Below are 13,782 nucleotides of genomic sequence, written 5' to 3'. Positions count from 1 at the left end.
GTGGCATTAAGGTTATCTGTTGGTTAAAGAATTGAGTAGAATTCCACCCTGTGAAGTTATTTGGGATTATGGCTGCTTGGAGAATTATTTTTGTGGTCCGTTCTGTTTTATTTTCTTAAAGAATGATCCATCTCATTTTTTAAAAGTTCAAGTTTTAAAATTCATTGGTAAACACAGAGTTTACCAAAGTAGTGTACCTGACTTCTTCATTTTTCTCTTTTGGGGGAAGATACATTCATTTGTTATCTTTATATTTGGAATTTTTCCAGTCAGGCTCCCTTAGCCCTCTTGGTGCTTCTTTACTTTCCCCCAAAGCTTCCTCATTTGTTATTTTTGAAGGGTGTTAGTAGATTAATTCATTATTACTGTAAGTGGAAGCAAAAGGAAGAATCAAACGTTTAGCTTGGCTTTCTTCTATGAGCTCAGCATACCTCAGTTTAACTAAGTATCTTCTGAGGGGAAATTTCCAGCTTATACATAAAAAACGAATAACAGAACCAGAATGTCACCTTCTGTAAGTCCTAAAGAATGAACGAAACTGGTTACTGATAATCATGACTGCTGGTGTTGCAAAACGTACACAAACAGGCCATATATACATATATATCCATATACATTTAAGATATGATCTGGGCAAAATATGATCACTTTACAGAAAATCCAGACAAAAGTGAAGGATGGACAAAGTCGTTTCTTATTCCCCTTGGAAAACTGGAATTTGCTTTATCTCTATGCACTTGCAAATTCAACATTGCTTCTGGTAGAACTGCCTCCTAATTGATAAACTTTATCTGGGCCAGGAAGACTACAAATTACACATACCAGCTGAGAAGCCATAGCTAGGGGCTTCTCTGAATGTGGGGATTCTTGTACTAGATTACCCCTTGCTATTCTTAGAATCTGTGTCTACGGAATTAGAAGAGAGATTGGTTCCTTTTTGGAACAAGGAATTTCTAGGGCAGGGACATCTGTCACAGCTGCTGTGTGATCTCATTCTCTTGCAGTTACTTGAGAACGCCTCGAGGGGTCCAGGACTAGATTGTGGGCTGTTGTTAGGACTCCAACTGAAGGTAAATGTCCTGTGGCAACTCTTACCCTTCTATCTTTATAAGTGACTTTCAGTGCTGAGTTTAGCCTTTTTATAGTTGAATGCAGCTGTATGTCTAATGGAAATTAAAAAGCGCCCCAGCCTAGCAAGCTGCAGAAGGATGCAGCACGGCACTGCAGATGGCATCATGGGGATGCAACCAGCAAGTCATCACTGTGAAAATCTCCAGGAGACAAATGGTCCAGGTCCCCCCACTACATAAAGCAGAGGGAATAGAAAGGGATGGAAGATAATCTTTGCATTGAAAGAGTCTTGAAATATGTATCAGTCACTGTGATATATGAGACTTACTTGGATCTTGAATGAAATGTGCTATAAAAATACTATGAGGCAATGAAGGAAATTTGTGGGCTGGGAATATATGGCTCAGTAGAATAAGTACTTCCTTGGCAAGTGCAAAAGTCTGAGTTCAATCCTTGGTTTAGGAAATCTGAACACTGGACATTTCATTACATTCCAGAAATATTTTATTTATTTATTTATTGATTGATTGATTGATTGATTTGGTACAGGGTCTAGGCATACAGCTCAGAATCATAGAGATCTTCCTGTCTCAGCCTCTCCAGTACTGGGATTACATGTGTGTGCCACCACACCCCATTTTGGTGGCCTGCTCAGCGTTCCTGGAATCCAGGGGCTGGTACCACATGTGGTACTGGGGATGGAATCAGGGTCCTTGCACTTCTTGGGTAGGTGCTTTGACCACCAAGCTCTCTCCTTAGCCCAGAAATAGTTATTTTTAATTGTAATGATTTTGCTATTTTTATGCTTTCTAAAAATAGTCCTTATGTTTAGAAACATATACTATAATATGTACGGGTAAAGTTATGATAATGTTTTGGAATTTGAATCTAAGTAATTAAGAATGAAAGGAATATAACAATAGCACAACCAACTCCACCAATTATATATGCTTCAGTTTTCCACTTTTCATGTTGCTCTTGGAAAATTTAAGTGTATATGATGTATGTTATATTTTTATTGGACAGTGCTATGCCAGATCTATTTTATAGTTTACAGTAAATCGAGGATATAGAGAAATAGGGTCACAGTATCAGGAAGAATTTAGCCAAATCCCAAAAGCAGAATATAAACTGGACTGGACCCCCAAAAAGTTAACACTATTAAAGAAAAACAAAATAGAAAAATATCATAAATGGAAAGGTCCAAAAGAAGGTAGCAATCAAACAGAATAGGAGAAACTTAACACCAAGAAGTAGGAAAAGAAAGAAGTTTTATAGATAATTTGAGGACAATTCAGAAATACCAACACAGATTGGATAGGTTTCACTTGACATTATAAAATTTTTATCATCTGGATTTTTTTACCTATAATAGTAATATCGTTGTATAGGATCATGCAATATTGAAAACATATGGGCAAAGTATTTCTGGCTCATGAGGACTATAATTTACTCTCAAAACCTGCCACACAAAGAGAAATAAAGCAAAAGTAGCCAAATATTACCAGTGATTGATAGTATTTAGAAGTTCATTATAGTATTCTTTAAGATTTATCTTTGAAATATTTGAAAATTAATAGTTTATGGATAAAAGTACACATAGGTCAATTTATAGATCCACCTGGTTTAACTGAGATAATCTGAATCTCTGAGAGAATTGTTTGGAAGATTGTTTAATATATGAAAATTCATGAGTTCACAACAACACTTCCAAACTTGCATCTCATCATTTGCCACCATTGGATTTTTCTACTACATTGATTTTTTATTTTAGAAATTGACAAAGATGAAATATTTCTATTATTTTTATAAATTGTAGAAATAATTTAAACTACATAAGTTGGTAAGCTATATTTCAGGGTATCAACTGCCATATTAAATGTGAGAAAGTACTTCTTTATATAAGAATGCAGAAGGAATGATAGAATTGAAAATCTCAAAACCACTAATGAAATAAAGGAGCACCATCATGACCCTCATGGATGCTAAGATTGCTAGAGTAAAACTTAGTGGAAATTTTATATTAACTACCAAAATTTGATCAATGCTTTAGTTACTTATAACAAGGAGATAACATGGTATTGTGTCCTAGTAAGGTATAGTATTACTTATGATGGTTTCTTGTGGAATATATTTCACTTAGAATCATGTCAAGGTTCTAGAATTAAATATCAGTGTAGCAGAAATGAAAGAATGAAGGACCAAATTAATACCAAGAGAAAGTGATTTATGAAAGTTAAAATGTGGAATATGCTACAGGAAATATTACTTGGATTAGTGAACAAACATGCAAAGTAAACAAAGAGAGATAGATTAAAAGAGTAGGAAGGATGTAACAATGAAACTCAATATGTAGCCTCATTTGGATGCTGACCCAATGAACCTAAGATGGAAAGATTTCTAAGACGATCAGAAAAAATTGCTATACTGACTCCAGAAAACTTTCTACTGAAATTTTTCCTGTATTCGAAATTTTAAGGAAACTGTTTACCTACTCATTGTGCATTCATCCATTGATAAGCTCTGTCTTAAGCCCATGTGCTGTACCAAGAACTGTGGTGAAAGAAGTGTAACTCCAGAAACCCGACTCTCAGAGCTACAGTGCAGGGGTGGAGGTAAACGTATGTCTGTCATCCCGACGTCAGGCACTCAGGAGTAGTGCACCAATTCATTTCTACGGACTCCTGGGAAAACATCACTTAATGAATTGTGTGGGCCCCATAAGCTCACGTCTGTTTCTGAAACCCTTTCTGTGCCCATAAAATCTTCAGAGTAAATCCTTTTAAATTAATAGCAGTGGAATCACGGGAAGAATAAACTTGCGAAAGCCCAGGTTGGTAAAATTTTTTTGGTTGATGGAATCAGGGAAAGGTCTTGACAAAAGTGATGAACTGAGCCTTAAATTTGAGTAGAAATAAAGCAAATAGGCTTTATTCTTCTTCTTCTTCTTCTTTTTTTTTTTTTTTTTTTTTTTTTTTGGTATTTAGGACAGGGTGGACATGGGGACAGGGTCTCACTGCATAGATTGGACTCACAGTGATCTTCCTGTTTACAGTCTCCCAAGTGCTGGGATTACAGGTGTGTGCCACTGTGCCCACTCTCAATCCTCTCAGCACGCCCTGGGGGAAGGGCTGTCACTGCAGGCCAGAGGCTCAAACTCCTGGCCCCTGCATCTACTTAAGCAGGCGCTTTAATCCCTGAGCTATTTGGTCGGCCCTAGGTTTTGTTCTTATCACAAAGTTCTTCTCTAGCTTTTCATCATGGCTATGTGGCAATGAAGTTACATTTTTGGCCCCATTTCTTACTTCTTTCTCTCATAATTTTTCTTTTTCAACTGATGCATATACAAAATCATCCTCCTCTCTATTATTTAGTCTCCCTCTAGCAATCATACTGCCCTGTAGAATTCCTAGAAAAATAAGTTGCTACGTTGAACTTATTTGTCCTTTAAACAAATAATTACTGCAATTCACTAAGCCTGACTGAAAATATGCATTATCTCTTCTCTCACTGAAAGGCGGAGGCCAGATCTTAAGTTAACTTCATTTGGAGAGATCAGATTATCCAACTATTGAGTTTTCATAATATATTATTTTCTTTCTGGTTAATAACAAGCAGAGAACCTATTACTTCCCCAGGGAAAAGTGGTATTCATTTCTAGGGACTCCTGGGAAAACATCACTTAAGAGATTTCAATGAACCCCATAAGCTCAGGTCTGTTTCTGAAACCCCTTCTGTAACCTTAAAGTCTTTCAAGTAAATCCTTATTAAATTGATAGCAGTTATTCAAAACAGCTCACATTTTGGAGTAATTACCACTACCCGTATCTAAATGCCCAATTAGTCTTTAATAAAAACATCACCTCAAACAGTGCCCTGTGGAGAAAGGTACTGATCAAATCCTTACTGCCCCAGTTATTTGAGAGATGTAAATAACACTGATGCATTTTTTTGGAAAACAAACAGTACCCATGGATTGACTATATGGGTATTGTTATGTAGTTACTTCCCTTATTATGAAGAATATTAGGGAAGCTTATGCATTATTCCTTTTGTCCTTATGTTAACCCCTGTCAAAAACAGAAGAACTGGTCATTATTATTCTTTTAATGATTCGTAGGGCAATAGTCACAGAAGTCTTCCTTCCTGTCAAGACTCCTCAGGATCTTCTCTCTGAACTATAGGGGAGTCGTTACTATTTACATATAGAATGACCTCTTAAGGCCTCCCATAGAGGTGTGTGGCTGGAAAGTGTGTATCACAGGGGCATGCATGGAAGGGTGCATTTTCTTTTTTTATTAATTTTATTGAGAAACATAGCAATGAGACAGTTTCAAAACAATAATTAATACATTGCATATTGTTGTTTTCATAGTAGTTATTCATAGTACAAGATACAGACATGATATCTTGTCGAAGCACTATTAGTACAAATCCTTCTTCTTCAACATATTTTCATCCCCAGCTCCTCCCTTCTCTTCCTGCTTCCTGGCTGACTTGAGTTAGTTCAGTAGTCTTTCTCTGCCTTCTCCTCCTTGATGCTTTTATGCCTGGACTAAACTATGGTTTGAAATTAATCTCTCCTTCAAATTGCTAGTGTGGGGTATTTTGCCTCAGGGATGGAAAGTCTATGAACATCTCAGTGCAAACAAGCACAGGAAATGGTTCAAGACAAGAAACTCTGACGTTTAAACTCCAGCAATGTGTATGGCTCTGACATTACTGTATTGGGGCTCTTAAAATACAATTATATCCAAGAGGAATTTTTAAGTTGAACTACTAAAATGCATACTTTAAGATGAAATATATGATTCCTCAAGTTGTATTTAAATTATTTGGTGCTTAATTTGACTATCAGTTTCGCCTACTCAGAGTTGGCAATGGATTTTAACATGGAATATCGAGGCAAAATATTCTTAGCTTGCTTTTCCACCATTATACATTGCTAATTTCTTCTTTTAAAACTTGCATTGCTGGGGCTGGGGAGATAGCTTAGTAATCTAAGTGCCTGCCTAGCAATTGCAAGAGGCTGGATTCAATCCTGGGTACTACTTGCCCTGCAGGGTCCAGAACCCTGGGCATGCTGTGTTGGCCCCAGCACTGGGCATGGTGGAACATGCCTGTAATCCCAGTACTGGGGAGGCTGAGACAGGAGCATCACTATGAATCCAAGCTGCAAAGTGAGACCCCCATACCAAATAAATAAATAAATAAATACAATTTTAAAATATGTAAAAAAATAATTACATTACAGAAGACTCAGAGGTTTATCTCTTCAAAATAATGTGCAACTCTTCAATTAAGATAAATTTACTGTGCTTCTTATGGAGTCTGATAACGGTATGTTTCCCTCCAGAGTGTACCAACCTAAGCTGCTTTCCTATCATTCGTGGAAAGACTTCCTTCTGTTTTATGCCCGTCCCTCAAGTGATAGCTTGGTGTGCCATGGAATAGTCTCTGCAAATGTCTTATTCATCTGTGCTCCCCCTGCATGGGAACAAGTGCTGCTTGCTTCTCTCTCTCTCTCTCTCTCTCTCTCTCTCTCTCTCTCTCTCTCTCTCTCTCTCTCCTCTGAGGTGAACACTTTTCCACTAGCATAGAATTGCAGTTGAAAGATGTAAGTTCAAATCTTAACTCTGTTACTTACCAGACATGTAAATTTAAATAATTTGATTAATGTTTGTGGTCCTCACGTTCCTGATCCATTGAATAGAAACAACAGTGTTATGAACTCATAGAATTTTGCAACGATTAGGTGAAATAATAGGTTATACTCCCAATATATAACCTATGCTTCATACTGTATCACACAGATTTTGCAGTAGCACTGATTATATAGAACAACCTTCTGGGTTGATGGTACTTTCTGGGATAGGGCTTAACAGCAGAAAGACATATACCATACATTTCCTCTGTATATCACAGAAAATTGATGAAATTTTTTGAACACCTATTCATGATTCTTTTAAACACTTTTGTTTCCAGAATTGTTCAATAGATTAATTGCTGGGGGAGGGGGAGACAGACAGACAGACAGACAGACAGACAGACAGACAGACAGAGACAGAGAGAAACAGAGAGACAGAGAGAGATAGAGAAAGAGACAGAGACAGAGAGACAGACAGAGACAGAGAGAGAGAGAGACAGAGAGAGACAGAGAAAGAGACAGAGACACAGAAAGAGAGATGGACAGAGAGACAGAGAAAGAAAGAGACAGAGACAGAGAGACAGAGACAGAGAAGGGGAGATAGATAGAGATGGGGAGAGAGACAGAGGGGGGGAGAAAGAGACAGAGGGGGGAAGAGGTAGAAAGACAGAGGAAGAGAGGGGAGAGAGGAGAGAGAGAGAGAGAGAGAGAGAGAGAGAGAGAGAGAGAGAGAGACTTTGAGTGCAAAATTTCAGGTGAAATCAAATGGTGTGAGGCTGCTGCTCTGCCTAGGATGTCTGTTTAGGTGACATTTTGTCACCTTTGCCCCAGACACTGGAAGGAAAGCTATGAATTCTGCTCTTTCTCTGTCTTATAGATTCTACTTATTCCTTGTAAGGAAGAAAGCTGGGGTAAAGAGGGCTAAGATTTGAGTGTGGCTTAGGGTAAGAAACATGGTTTTGCTTCAAACTCCAGGTCTCTCTTTCTAATCTATGCAACAAAGCAATTCTCTGGCCAGTAAGGGATGACATGGAGTTAGAGGCACTCCATGGAATACAATGATTCAAATTTTTGGCTCCTGACCTTTTCTATTGTCATTCTGTTGTAATAAATTCTGCACGGAAGAAAGAGATGGAATGGTACAAAGTCCGAGTCAAATGAGTAACACCAATAACTAAAAGATACACATGTAAAAACCTTTATATTTAGAGGCCTCTAGAAGAGCTGAGAAAAATATGTGTGATCCCTTAGCTAAATACACTGCTCTTGTTTTTGCTCCCAGCCTCTTTGTTTTCTATCACTTTTACAATATTTTTCTAAATTCTGAAGTCAATAAACTTCCAAAGAAGTTTGAGGTTGTCCAACAGAGATTCTAGGCATAACTTCTCTCCCAGTCTCAGTGTAATGACACACATCAGGAGGTTGTGAAAGAACATTTGGGCTGAACATCCATCACACTATTTATATCCATCAAATGTGCATCAAACTATTTCCACATCCATCAAACTACTTACCATGGAGCAGCCTGTGGCTTCTCACCACAGGATCCATGAGTCAAGAGAAGGGAATGGGGAGGGGCATCAGACCAGGGCTGTACAATCTTGCCTCAGATAGCAGTTCTCCAAGAAGCAGCAGTTTCTTATGATGAAAACATGGTTATGCCTTGGCTGTTGGGGCTGCCTTAAGGAGGGAAGAAGTCAGAAGTCACAGTGAAGTAAGGTTTGAATGGCATAGTCCCGGGAAGAGGGTTTCAAATCTTAAAGGTCAGCATGGCAGTAGAACAAGGTTGTCCCTTAAAAAGGTCAAGGACAAGCCTGAGGATTTACAATGGACTTGAGATGCTTTCAACAGGAATAAAATTATTTCTCTACCTTTTGCTCTACTCTCTAAGAGCTCCCAGCTTGCTCCCCAAAGTGCTGCATTGTATGTCTGCTGATGCAGAAGAATGGCACTTCCCTATAGTGTACCACCAGATGGTAATTGGATTCTAATAATAGAACAAAAATACAGAGAATTCCCACTGCCTGGCTGGGTGTTAACTGATGTGACAGTGGAGAGTCATCCCTTCTTCTATGTCCTGCATGGAGAGTAAAGCTGTGAAGATTTTGGCCTGTGAATTTTCCTTAGAAACCCAGGGCAGTGGGGAGGCACACAGCTCTTGTCTGGGGTGGCTCTGGGGGTTCCAGCTTTCTCTAGACAATAGGCTGAGCCTTGATGAGGGCATCTCAGAAACTCTCAAAATAATTTTTTTATCTGCTTTTGAAATCGCTCTGCTTTGTTCTCTGCAGGCCTCAGGGAGAGTCAGACTGCTGGAGCCAGCATTTCAACCTGAGTGGGGAGCTGGTTTCTGTCTTTACCACCCTCAGAACACATCAAGCCAAGATTCCCAGAAAAATCCTTGCTGTGAAATAGGAAACACCTTGGGTGGATCTGATTTTTCCTTAGTGTCTTAAGCTCAATTTTGGAAAGTGGGAATTATATAATTCAGATATGACAACAGGCCCCTGCAGCACATGTCAATTTATCTATAAGCACTTAAAGGGCATTTTCCTGGGGAGCTGCTCATCACAAAGTAGTCACCAGAAATTTGAACTCTCCTGAAAGACAAATCCAACTGATTAATGTATCTTCTGTTTCCAGAGATCATTCTTCAATGTAGGCTCATGATGACAGTCTACTTGGCTAGGATCCACTCTCTAAGGAAACAAGACAATATCTCCTAAGAGAATCACCAATTCCTCAATCCAACAACACCAAACACCAGTATTTGCTCAGAATTCTGCGTGAGCCAAACTTATGAGTGAGAAAACAAATAAACAGGACAGAGAGTCCCTGGTCTAATGGTATTTACAACCTGAATTATATGTAGACTGAGCCTTGAACTCACCTAATCCAGGCTCCCTTTATGAACTGGAGAAGAAAGATAACTTATTCAAAAGTCATGAAACTAAATGATAGAGGAGCCAGGAATGGCACATACAACTCATACCCACCACTCTATTCTAAATGTAGCTAGGTTGCTTTTATAGCTGAAGTACTGTGTATGCTGGGACACTTTGGAAAAGGAAACAAATATCTGTAGAGTGGAGAGATCAGATTCAAGTATCTCAACCTCTTGCCCTGGGATTAGGCAGCTTTCTAGGCAGTTTGGAGAAGTTGAATGTAGACAGTTATAGAAAATGAGAATAAACCTTGCGTAGGTGAGGTCTTTATGTTCCCTACAAGTCCACTGAAGATGATCTTTTGGGTTCAGCAATGAGGGAAGGCCTCTTTGAGGAATAAAAATATCAGCTAAATTTGAAGGATAGCTACAATTCAGGCAAGGATTAAGAACAAGACCATCAGGCCTAGCCTGGCCCTGGAGCTGCAGTCCTGGATATGGAAGGGCTATTATTAGTAGAATGAAGCTTAGAGACTTGTTGATGCTAGCTAGAGAAAGACTTAGAAGGCTGCACTACTCAAACAGTAAAAATTCTTAACCATCAGTGTCAAGAAAATTCAGTGATCTGGGACTGAAGAATTCAAAAGTCTCAAAGGGGAAGAAGATCAAGAGATGGAAGAAGGGAAGGAAGAGGGGAGGAGAAAAGAAGTTCAGATGTGCACTTTACTTTGTGTAAGCATCTTTTTTCCCTTCCCTCTTTTTTTCTTTTATTAGTTCACTGGAAGAAACAGTTAGTGCTTATGTTGTCTGATCGGTTTTGCATGCCTTTACCTATGAATCTGAGCAACTACTTTGAAGTTAACAATATGCAATATAATAACCATTGTTAATTTCCTATCATCCTGTTTTGAAATTCTGCATCATCATCATCATCATCATCATCATCATCATCATCATCATCATCATCATCATCATCATTAATATTATTCTTTGTCTCTTTAAAATAAAAATAAGGGCTGGGGATTGCTATGGTTTGCACATAGGCATCCCCTCTAAACCTCATGTAGTCATGGGGCAGCCTCTGGAGTTTACAATGGATTATTGAGAGTGCTATACCCACTCTGGGGCAGGTAATCAGCATTACAGTGTAAGAGGGGAGGGAAACTAACCTGCTGCAGTGAGTTACTGCACTTCTCCTTGGCTCTTGCTCTTTACCATGGCTGTGAATGGCTGCTCTGTGCCATGTGCCACTCTGCCTCGGAGCCAGCTGAGTATGGACTGAAACCTCCACTAACTGTGAGCTAAATGAATCTTCCTGCCTAATTCTGGGTGTTGGGTATTTTGTCTTAGCAATGAGAGAAGAGTAACTGAGACAGGGATATAGCTCAGTAGCACAGAACCTGCCTGGTATACATAATGCCCTGAGTTCAACTCCTGTCCCAAAACGAAAAAGCCAAAACAAAAACAAAAGATATGTCAAGTAATTTTCACTGTATACACCTTTTCATTCCTTTGTTAGATTAATTGCTAAATATTTCATTTGTTGGATGCTATTGTGAAGGATGTAGTTTCCCTAATTTCTCTCTTAGTGAGTTTGTTGTTTGTGTATAAGAATGCTATTGATTTTTGGGTTTTGACTTTGTATCCTTCTATGCTACTGAATTTGTTTATTAATTCTAGTAGTCTTTTGGTGAAGTTCTTCAGATCTTCCATGTAAAGTATCATGTCATCTGTGAATATTGATTGTTTGACTTCTTTCTTTCCTATTCTTATTCTTATTTTTTCTCTCTAAAATAAATAAATAAATAAGATTTAAGAAAAGATGTGTTAAGATATGTACCAATTCTACACAAGGAATGTAAATATATACTGCAAACATGTGCCAATAAATGAAAAAATAGGAAAACAGTGTTTCCTATAAGTTTAGCCCTCAATTGTATGCATGTTTGTGAAGAGATCCAGTTTGGCAGATTTGAAACTGATGAAATAACAGAAAATTCTGTGTTGCCTTTAGTAATTGAATATGAGCCAGAGGGAAATAACTAGTAAAGAGAAGAGGTTAGCATTCCTGGACCTAGATATTCTTTAGAGTTTTGTTAGTGAATAAACTACTTTGGAAATTACATATACAGATGTTTCCTGCTGAGATGGTGACTTAATAGGACATGCTGGCTTCCTCCCTTGGGTCAACCCCAAAGATTAGATATATATAAATAAGTTTGACATAACATAACATGGCAAAGTACACAAAAAGGTTCTGGGGAGGCAGCAGGTAATGTGGCCACAGGATGTGTATGAGATGGTGAGAGAAGAGATTCTGGTGTAAAAATTGGAAGCAGACACAGAAGAGTTTTTTTTACCTATACTTCTCTCACTCTCTCACATGGCTATGGTCTTACAGTTACTATCCAGGCATAACAGCAGCCCACTGGCTCTGGACCAGGTTGAAGCCTCAAGGTAACTACAGGGCAATGCAGGAGCCCACAGAGATAAAGTCTCGAAGGACAAACTACCTATATTTTCCTGTTTCCTCCCCTATTTACTTCTCCAGGACTTCTGGTGGAAATTATTTTCTTTCTATTGATCTCTTTTTTCTCATCTTTGTAATAATTCTACTACCTATCTCTTGTAAACAAGCTTTTATAAATAAAGGAAGTGGTTGAAGGGAGGGAAGGGGAATGGGAAAAAAAGAATCAATTACATCATGTATAGGTACAAATTACCTATAATGATTGTGACCATTATGTATACCTAAAGTGCACCAATAAACTTAATTAGTAAAAGGAGATTGTTTTAAAACTTGAACTGATACATACAAATACTTAAGAAATATTATCTGTTACCTTAAAACTTGGAAAATATAGTCTTAAAGTGTAGGGTCACTTATTAGGGAGTTAGAGAGCAGTAAGGAAATGGTAAAGCCACAAATTTATGTTTTCTGCACTTTCTAACTAATCAGCAGAGACATAAGCAAGAAACTGAGCTTTCATCTTTTTCCAGACAGCTACTGTCAACCAAGACAATTGATGTCTGCAGAATAACATGAGTCATAGAGAAAAAGTCACAACAAAAAGTCATAGAGAAAAGGTAACTGCACCTCTGTACTCTCAAGGAAAAGCAAAAGGAGAAAACCAGGTAAACCAATAGAATCAGAAATACCTTCACTAGGATAAGTAGGGTTTTGGAAACATGAAGCAGGAAGTTAATTTTAAAAAACTGTCAGAGAAAGCTAAGGATGAAAAACATAATTGTGTTTTATAGCTGAGTAGTACTCCATTGTACAAAAAAGTATAAATTTGAGACTTTTGTTGGTAAATGGGTGCAACGAGAGACCATACTTCTGAGTACAATACATCAGACCCGCATGTGCAAACATCATATTGTCTCTTTAGTATGAGAAACTGAAAGATAAAATGAAGGGTAAATAGATACTGGGATAAAATCTGAAGGGTACAATAGATATTGGGAAAAGGGAATGAACTTATAAAAGGAAAGAGTTAATGCGTTGAGGAGAAGGACAAGAGAGGGAGTGGGAGAAAGAGATATATCTTTGTATGCAAACAGGATGATTTGAACAGCTGTACTATGCATTTCTGCTGGTCTATGGAAAGAAACAGATAATGCTTAGTTTATTTTCTCTTTTTACAATTATTTCTTTTTTCTCTTCATAACTTCTGATATGCTTCTTTTTTTTCTTTCTTCTTCCAAATTTGCATACATATATCTGATTAACTAATTGGAAGACAACACTATACATTAAAATAAATACTGTGAAATTCATATTACTTTGTTAAGTGAAACTCTGTGTCACTTATAATTTTTTTTTTGTGTGTGTGTGTGTGTTTAGTACAGGGTCTGCAGGGTCCACAGGGTCTCACTATGTAGATTGGACTCTTAGTGATCCTCCTGTTTTCAGCCTCCCAAGCATTGGGATTATAGGCACAGGCTACCACATCCAGTCTCAATCGTCATCTCAGCTTACTTGGAGGCAGGGCCGATACCGTAGGCTGGGGATTGGACCCCGGCCACTACGCTCTGCCTAAACAGGTGTTTTAGTCTGCTGAGCTATCTGGCCAACCCTTATTTTTCCTGTTTAATACTGTTTTGTACTCTATATAAAATAAAATAAAATTGTAATTGTGAACTTAACTTCAAGAAATAATTTGGATGCAGAAAGTATATA

This window comes from Octodon degus, unplaced genomic scaffold (genome assembly GCF_000260255.1).
Source record: "Octodon degus isolate 3935 unplaced genomic scaffold, OctDeg1.0 scaffold00217, whole genome shotgun sequence".
NCBI classification, from domain to species: domain Eukaryota; kingdom Metazoa; phylum Chordata; class Mammalia; order Rodentia; family Octodontidae; genus Octodon; species Octodon degus.
Note: the sequence above shows the minus strand (reverse complement) of the source record.